This window comes from Elephantulus edwardii, unplaced genomic scaffold, assembly GCF_000299155.1.
Source record: "Elephantulus edwardii isolate Elephantulus edwardi_28Jun2011 unplaced genomic scaffold, EleEdw1.0 scaffold00024, whole genome shotgun sequence".
In the NCBI taxonomy this organism is placed as follows: Eukaryota; Metazoa; Chordata; class Mammalia; order Macroscelidea; family Macroscelididae; genus Elephantulus; species Elephantulus edwardii.
Genome location: NW_006399774.1, coordinates 13,336,847 through 13,345,777, shown reverse-complemented (window position 1 = coordinate 13,345,777; position 8,931 = coordinate 13,336,847).

The window sequence follows — 8,931 nt, the reverse complement described above, 5'->3', positions numbered from 1 at the left end:
TATCGATTTTGTTGACCTTTTAAAAGAACCAACTCCTAGTTTTGTTGATAGTTTCAATTGTTTTTCTGGAAGATCATTCTTAAACAGCTAGAACAGTACATTGACAGAGAACTTACAGAAGTCCAAACTGGATTTGGAGGAGGCCATAGCACCAGGCTTATCTCTGCTGATGTCACAAAGAAGAGAATACCAGAATAATGTATAGTTGTGTTTTGCTGATTATGCAAAGACATTTGACTGTTGAGCATAAAAAATTATGACTAACATTGAGAAGAATGGGAATCCCTGAACACTTAATTGTGCTCATGTGAAACATATTCCTGGACCAAGAGGCTATTGTCCAAATACAGCAAGTGAACACTGTATGGTTTAAATTAGGAAAAGTGTGCTACTGGGTTGTATCCTTTCTCCATACCGTTTCAATCTGTGTGCTGAACAAATAATTTGAGAAGCTGGACTCTGTGAAAAAGAATGTGGCATCAGGTTTGGAGAAAGACTAATCGACAGCCTGTGTTATGCAGATGACATTCCTTTGCTAGATGAAAGTGAGGAGGCCTCTTGCAGATTGGGAGGCTAAAAGTCTAAATTCCATGGGAAGGTACTTTCTCTCTCTCTCTCTTAGTTCTGAAGAAAGGTCATAATTTTCTTCAGCCTCTTTAAGCTTCGTGTTATTTGGAGAACTTCATGGGTCTTGGCCTTACCCAGTGTCACAGAACTTCCCTGTACAGAGATCTGACTCCAAAAAGATATACTACCTTCCTGGAAATTCTTTCTTGGTGGCTGCCTGAAGAGCAGAAAGTGGGACACAGGGGCACAGAGCCATAAAAGTCTCTCTGAAAGGGCCAGAAGGAGTAAGAATAGCACAGCCCCTCACTGCCCTAGAGCAGAAAGCAGAGAAATAACCCCCAGCCCAGCCCCACGGTGCTTCAACAGCTACAGCAGCAGAGGTTCATTTAGTCATTGCTGACTCACAGCTGTGGTCCTGAGAGTGGGGAGGTAAAGAATATGGCCCAATACAAGTCCAGTTTTAGCCCAAGTTCCAAAGCACAGTTCCTCAATTAGTTCAGGCCCTGGTTTCAGTTCAGCAGTCAAATACAAATCATCCAGCAAGGTTTACCTCAGAGCACTTATAAGTCGGCTTCTCCTTCAAGCATCTGGCAAGAACAGCAAAAACCTTTAACTGTGGTCTTTATCTCAGTGCTCCTTCTGCTTACACCTTGCCACAGTTTCTCCATAGCAAAACCATAGTCTCTCCACCACCAACACCAGGATCTTACCACCAGGGTCTCACTTTCACCAGGGTCTCACTCTAGTCTCTGTTAACTCTTGATACCACAGTCTTCCTTGCCCCGCAAGTCTTGCTGCCCAGTGTGAGAAGCACTCTTGTTCTTATCCTAGACCTACAGCTATTGATGAGTTGCAAGACCTTGCTGATTTGCTAGATCATGTGTCTGTAGGTAAGGTATCTGGAGGCTAGATGGGGCTAACTAATGGCTAAAAAAAGCCAACATTTAGGCTACCACCACAGTGGCACTGAGGTCCCCCTCTTGACTTGATTTATATCTGGTGAGATTAAAGGCAGTATAGGCCACAATGTAGGAACTTTCTTTTAAGTTACATTACGACTGTGATAGTTTTAAGGGGTACTATATTGCATCCTTAATCCTTTGTCAACTTTTTAGTTTATCAGATTATGGTGGTTTATGACATAGTTCGTTTAATTACATAGTTCCCACATTACATCACTGTTGTTGTTATGTGCAGTTAAGTCACCTGTGATTCAAAGCAACCCTATGTACAACAGCTCTGAAGCCTCCCCTTTCATGAGCCACTCTCACTGCCTCCAAAACACCTCCCCCATTGTCCCACTTGCTGTAATAATTCATCTCATCTGGGGTCTTCCTCTCCTGCACTGTCCCTCCACCCTTCCAAGCCTGATGTCTTTCTTTAAGGACCAGTCAGTTCCTCTTGGCCACATGTCCTAAGTATGTGAGACGGGGCTTCAAAATCCTAGCTTTCAAGGAGAAACTTGGTTTTACCTTCTCCAAGACCGACCTATTTGTTTTCTTGGTGGTCCATGTTATTTTTAAGACTATTCTCCAGCAACACAACTCAAAGGTATCAATTCTTCTGTCATATTTTATCATTACATACCTGTATGTTATTTATACAATTAAATCCATGAAACCATGAAATATTCATTTTATTTTTTTGGCTAGCAACACAGTTTAGATGCATCAGTTCTTCTGCCTTTCTTTTTTTGTGGTCCCATTTAAAACAGGAAAAAATAAAGTTTATAGAGTGTGCAACGATGTGGAAAAAATCCCTGTGACATAGCTTTAATTGCAAAAAATAAAAATATATGGAAGGTATAACACTGAGTCTAGGAAAATAGTTGTTATCTATTATTAAAAAAATGTAACAAAATTATAAATATTGACAGTGGTCATCTCTGGGTGATGAGAATACATTTGTTTTTAATTTTTTTCTTTGACCTTTCTTCAGTCTCCAAAATTCAGTCCATTATTTTTTTAGGCAGGAAAAAAGGACTACACTTTATTTTTAAATAGTGTGGTAAGTATGCACATACTTATCAGGCCACGAGTCGAGTTTTATTTGGAAAATATGGTTACAGTAAATATAGGTCAACTACTTTCCAAGATTTTTAATTGGAAACTTAAAATTTTCAAAATAAATTATTTCGGGGGCTAGATTAGCATGTGTGGGAAAGATGAGCATGTGTGGGGAAAATAAAATTTTAAAGAAGATGGAATAATGTCTTCAGCATCTTCAAGTGCAAATAACTCTCCCCTCTTGGCTTTCAGGGTGGAATTAGGGTGGGGTTTCTTCTGTTTCTTTTTGAAAACTTGCTCAGAGGCCTAGAGAATTATCCCAGGCCAAGGACAAGCGCTCAGCTGTGGAAAAACAGCTTTCCTTGACTGGAGTGCTTCTCCCCTGCCCTCAGTGTGATTTTTAAAAAAATATTCTACAGAGATACCTGAAAAATATTTCAACTTGATGGTAGACCACCACTGTAAGGCAAGTTTCACAACAAAGTGAACCAGACACATTTTGTCTGTTTCCCAGTACATATTACAATTACCATTACTCTTTGGTAATTTTGTTACATCTATGTTAATTAAAGTTTATTTTAATGTCTGTTAGGAGTTCTGGAGGCTTAGTGGTAAGGAGTTGCACTCCCAACTCAAAGACACTTGGTTTGAATCCAGCAGTGGCTCTGAGGGAGAAAGGTGGGCAGTCCCTCCTCCCTTTCAATTAACAGCCTCTGAAAACCACTGGAGAGTCTGATACGAGTCATTTCTGACCTGATGATACACAACAACAACAACATCAACTGTATAATCTTGTATAATGTTGATGTGTAATGCACGATTGTTACAGAATTAATTCTAACTCATAGATAGACTCTAACAGGTTTACAAGACTATACATTTTTAGGACTAAACTGCACATCTTTCTCCCTAAAAACAACTGATGGATTTCAACTGTCAACCTTTTGGATAGCAACCTACATTATGCACTAGGTGTTGTTATGTACCGTGGAGTAGGAACCAACCCAGAGCTGACCCTTGAGTGAGTTTCAGAGGCAGTAAATCCGAGGAGACTGCTCCTCCTTCTTCTGTAGAGCAGCTGGTGGATTTGAATCCTGTGCATGTAACACATTATGTACTAGGGCTCCTTAAGAGTGTAACCTAACACACAATGTACTAGGTGTTGCTGATCTTGTTACATACTGTTGGTTCTCCAGTGGATTTTTAGAAGCTGTAAATTACATGGGAGGAGATTGCCTGACGAGCATGAGGTTGATTTGAACCACTTACATTTGGGGTGGCAGCACAATTCCTTCCCCTCCAGCCCACCAGAGCTCCCAGTGCGCAATAGCATTGTGAAGAAGTCTGAAGTATTCCGAGAATGACCAAAATGGGACACAGAGACATGAAGTGAACATGTGTTGTTAGAAAAATGTCATCAATAGACTTTTCCAACACAGGGTTGCCACAAACTTTTCAGTTGTAGAAAATGCCTTATTTGTGGAACACAATGAACCGAGGTCACCTGTATTGTGGTTTGGGAGATGTTACTGCTGTTCTTTCCATCACAGCGCTGCTACCATCGACAATGACAACAGGAAATTAAAATGAAAATGGCTTCATCTGGGAATGCTAACACTTGGCTGGCACAACTAGAACAGGTAAGTGCTTTCCAAAGGATATCCTTTACCTTAGAATGCCTTGGATAAAAGAAGACAACTGGGTGACTCTTAGTTGAAAGGTCAGGGGTTCGAACCCAGCCAGGGTGCTTTGGAAGACAGGATTAGTGATCTGCATTTGAAAGGTCACAATTTTGAAAACCCTATTGAACAGTTTTGCTCTATGCACATGTCGCCAGCATTAGTCAGAATTGAGAGCAACTAACAAGAACAACAGATAAAAGCACTCTAAGTTGAAGTGTTATATTATTTTAAAAAAACAGTGTGGTGCAGAGCGTTTCTGTACTGTGATACCGTGACACTGTAAAGCTGTAATGCTACAATGCTCTAATTCTCAAATGCCCATAGTGAGCTGGGGGACTGTTAAATTCAGATTTCCTTCAACGGTGTTGGTGGGGCTGAGAATGTCAAGTTCCCGTATTCTGCTGCTAAGGATCACTCTGTTTGAGCCAGAGCCTTGGGTAATGCAGGTGATCACGTGTTTGGTTGCTACTTGAAAAGTTTGAAATTTAAGTCCACCCAGAGTTGCCTTAAAAGAAAGTCCTGATAATAAGTTTAAAACAAAAATAAACCACTAAAATCCCTATGAAACATAGTTGTACTCTGACACACATCAGATTCTCAGGGGTCTACGCCATTATATGGAAGTTTAATTAGACATAAAAAAGGCTTTGTGATCACTGGCAATAAGATAGATGTAAATAAAACCCACAATAAGAAACCATCTCCCAGCAGTAGCAGTGGCAAAGTTTAACAGGATAGCAAACAGTAAATGCTGAAGAGAATGTGGACCAATAGGAACTCTCATACATTGCTGGTGGGATTGTACAATGGTACAATCTCTCTGGAAAGCAGTTTTTCATTTCTTCAAAAAGCTAAACATAGAAATTCCATATGGCCCAACTATTCCACTTCTTGGAAAATACCCCAAGAAAATGAGAACTGAGGCACAAACAGAGATTTGTACACCAATGTTCATAGCAGCAACTTTTTACCATCACAAGAACATGGAAACAGCCCAAATGTCCAACCACACCTGAATGGATTGAGAAATTATGGTACCTTCACATGATGGAGTACTATGCACAACTCAGGAGTCATGATTTTGAAAATTACCACACAATTTTGAAGAGACTGGAGAGCATTATTTTGAGTGAACTAACTCCATCTCCTTCGGACAAAGACTGCATAAAACCATTATTGTAAAAATAGAAAGATAACTCGTAAGACAGTTGTGGTGGGTCCAGGGGAGGGGGGGAAGAAGTGGGAGCAGAGGTGTGAGAATGGGTAGGGGGGAAATTACAGGGTCTTGTAATTTAGTGGGTGAAGGGGAAGAGGTAAAGGAAATGGGAACGATCTTGTGGGGACTTTAAAAGACAGAGTATTGGGGGCATAGTTCAGTGGTGATTAATTTTATAAAGCACAATGTATGGGAATGATTGCATGAAACATAATATTCAAGGAAAATTCAAGCACGTGCACACACACACACACACACACACACACACATAGACTCTGTATTTTCTGGCAAGAGACAGGGTTGGGGGACTGTAATGTTCCTTTGCGATTTTATCAGAGATGATAGTCCCTGAGTGAAAACTCTATAGAGAACTGTTCTACTTGGATGTACATGGGGTTGCCATGAATCAGAATCAACTCCAGCTAGGAGAGTATTGCAGATCCTAGGTCATGCTCTATGGTTCCAAACTTTCACTGTATTCTCCTTGGAGGCAGGGATGGTGATACTTCGTCTCACATACTCAGGTATGCTGTTAGGAGGCAGCTATACCTTGGATGAGGACATTGTGCTGAGATATGTGGTGGGTTGGCAAAAGAGAGGAAGACCTTCAACATGATAGATTGACACAGTAAGTACTGTAATGGGTTCAAGTATCTTAAAGATAATAAGGTCGGCACAGGACAGGACAGGGTTTCGATCTGTTGTTCACAGGTTTACTGTGTGCCATACTTGACTTGATGGCACCTAACAATAAAACAACAACAACAACAACAGCAACATATTTTAATTTCTTTTTCATTTTTTAAAATTGGTGTGTATATTGTAGTTTACATTGTGTTTCACTCATGTACATTGTGTTTTATATAATCTTTCATTTACACTTTGTTTCATACAATCATTCATATACATTATTTTTATAGAGGTAATTGTTGTTGTTGTTGTTGTTGTTGTTATGTGCCATTGAGTCGCTTGTGACTCATAGCGACTTATGTACAACATCCCTAAACTCTGCTTTGTCCTGTGCCAATCACACTGTCTCTGACACACCCATCCTGATTACCCCAGTCACTGAATCAATCTACCTCATAGGGGGTCTTCCCCTTCTGCGCTGTCCCTCCAGCCTACCAAGCATGATATCCCTCGTCAAGGACCTGTCCCTCCTTGCAACATGTCAAAAGTATGTTAGACGAAACCCCAGAATCCTTGCCTCTAAGGAGCAGCCTAGTTTAACCCTCTCCAGGATGCATCTATTTGTTTTCTTGGCAGTCCACGGTACATTCAATACTCTTCTCCAGCATCACAGCTCAAAGGCATCAATTCTCCTTCTATCCTCCCTAGTCGTTGTCCAACTCTCTAATGCATAACAAGTGATAGCAAAGACCATGGCCTGTATCAGACACACCTTAGTCTCCAAAGAGACATCATTGCTCTTCAGTACTTTGGAGAGGTCCCTAACAGCAGACTTTCCCATGGAAATATGTCTTCTAATTTCCTGGCTGTGGTGCCGAGATTACTATTGTTTTATGCCTATTATTACCCTGTCATTTTAAATCCCCATTGAATCTTTCTTATTCCTTCACTCCCCTATCCTCCCACTAAACTCTGTTAACCTACTTATTTCCACCTTTCTCCTTTCCCCTCTTTCCCCATTCCCCTTCTTGATATTTATACAAATCTTACTAGCTATCCTTTTATTTTCGCAATAATGGTCTTGTGTAGTATTTATCCTTATGAGGCTGAGTTTACTCAGTATAATGTTCTCTAGACTCTCTTATGTTATCTAGTATATTAAGAAATCATTGTTCCTTAGTGCTGCCCAGTATCCCATCATGTAAATGTACCACAGTTTCTCAATTTTTTCATTTGTTGATGAGCATTTAGGTTGTTCCCATTTTCTTGCTATTGTGAAGAATTCTGCAATGAATATAGGTATACATATCTCTGTTTATGTCTCAGTATAGTTTCCTTGGGATATGTTCCTAGCAGTGTAATAGCTGGGTCTTATGGGATTTCCATGTTTTTACAATCCCACTAGCAGTGCATTAATGTTCCATTTTCTTCACATCTTTGCTAACATTTATTGCTTGCTGACCTGCTAAACTTTGCTGCTGTTACTGTGGTAAGATGATATCTCACTGTGGTTTTGCTTTGCATTTTTCTAATTGCCAATGATGTTGAGTATTTCTTCATGTGTTTGTTGACCATCTGGATGTCTTCCTCTATAAAAGTCTTTTGTCCATTTTGTTATTGGTCTATCAGTATTTTTCTCATAGAGGCTCTGGAGTATCCTGTAAACTTTTGTTAGGAGACCGTTGTCTGAAATGTCATTGTCAAATGTCTTTCCCAGTCTGTAGATTTTCTCTACAAGCTATTAGAAAAAGTTTTTGATGCACACAAGGACTTAATTTTTAGAAGTTTCCATTCATCAGTTTTATCCTTTATTGGTTGTTCATCTCTGGTAATAATTATAAGCATATTTATGCCATAGGTTAAAGCTTCTAAGTTTGGTCCCATTTTCTCTCACAACTTTTATGATTTTGGGGGTTTACTTCTAGGTCTCTGGTCCACCTTGAGTTGATTTTTGTGTGTGGTATGAGATCTGGATCTAGTTTTCTGCAGGTGGATGTTCTATTTTGCTAGCACCATTTGTTGAAGAAGTTGTCATTTCCCAGTTTGATAAGTTTTGGTTCCTTGTCAAACACCAATTGACTATGGGTGGATGCGTTTATTTCTGGGTTCTTGATTCTATTCCATTGCTCTATGTGTCTGTTATTGTACCAATACCAGGCTGTTTCGGTTACTATGGTTGTGTAGTAGGTTTTGAGATCAAGGAATACTATGCCTCCCACTTAATTGTTATTTTTCAGAAAAGCTTTGCTTATTAGAAGTGTCTTTTATTTCCAGATTGTCTTTTCTATCTCTTTGATAAATGAAGTTGATATCTGTATTGGAATTGTGTTGAACATGTAGATTGCTTTTGGTAGGATTGCCATTTCACTATGTTGTTTTTCTATCCAAGAATAGAAAATATCTTCCATTTAGTTAGATCTCTTATTGTTTCTTGTAGTAATATCTTGTAGTTTTCTATATAAAAGTATTTTCTCTCACTATTGTTATTGTTTGGTGCTCTCGAGTTGAGTACAACTCATAGTAACCCTATGGACAGACAATGTGAACTTTTATTCCCAAGTATCTCATGGTTAGATAATGCTTTTTCTTTTTAAAGAAAATTTTATTTTAATTGTGATTTTAATGAATGTTTACAGAACAGTTAGATTTCATTCATTGATTGTTGCACCTTTTACCTCCTCTCCCTCTCTTCCCTCTCCCCCAGTTCACTTTTTTATTTTAAAAAAATTATTTATTCATTGTTGCACAATTATCTCCCTGCCCACCCCAGTCCTCTTTGCAATGATATACCTCTTTTTCTGGGATATGATGCCTAAGCATATATTCCTTT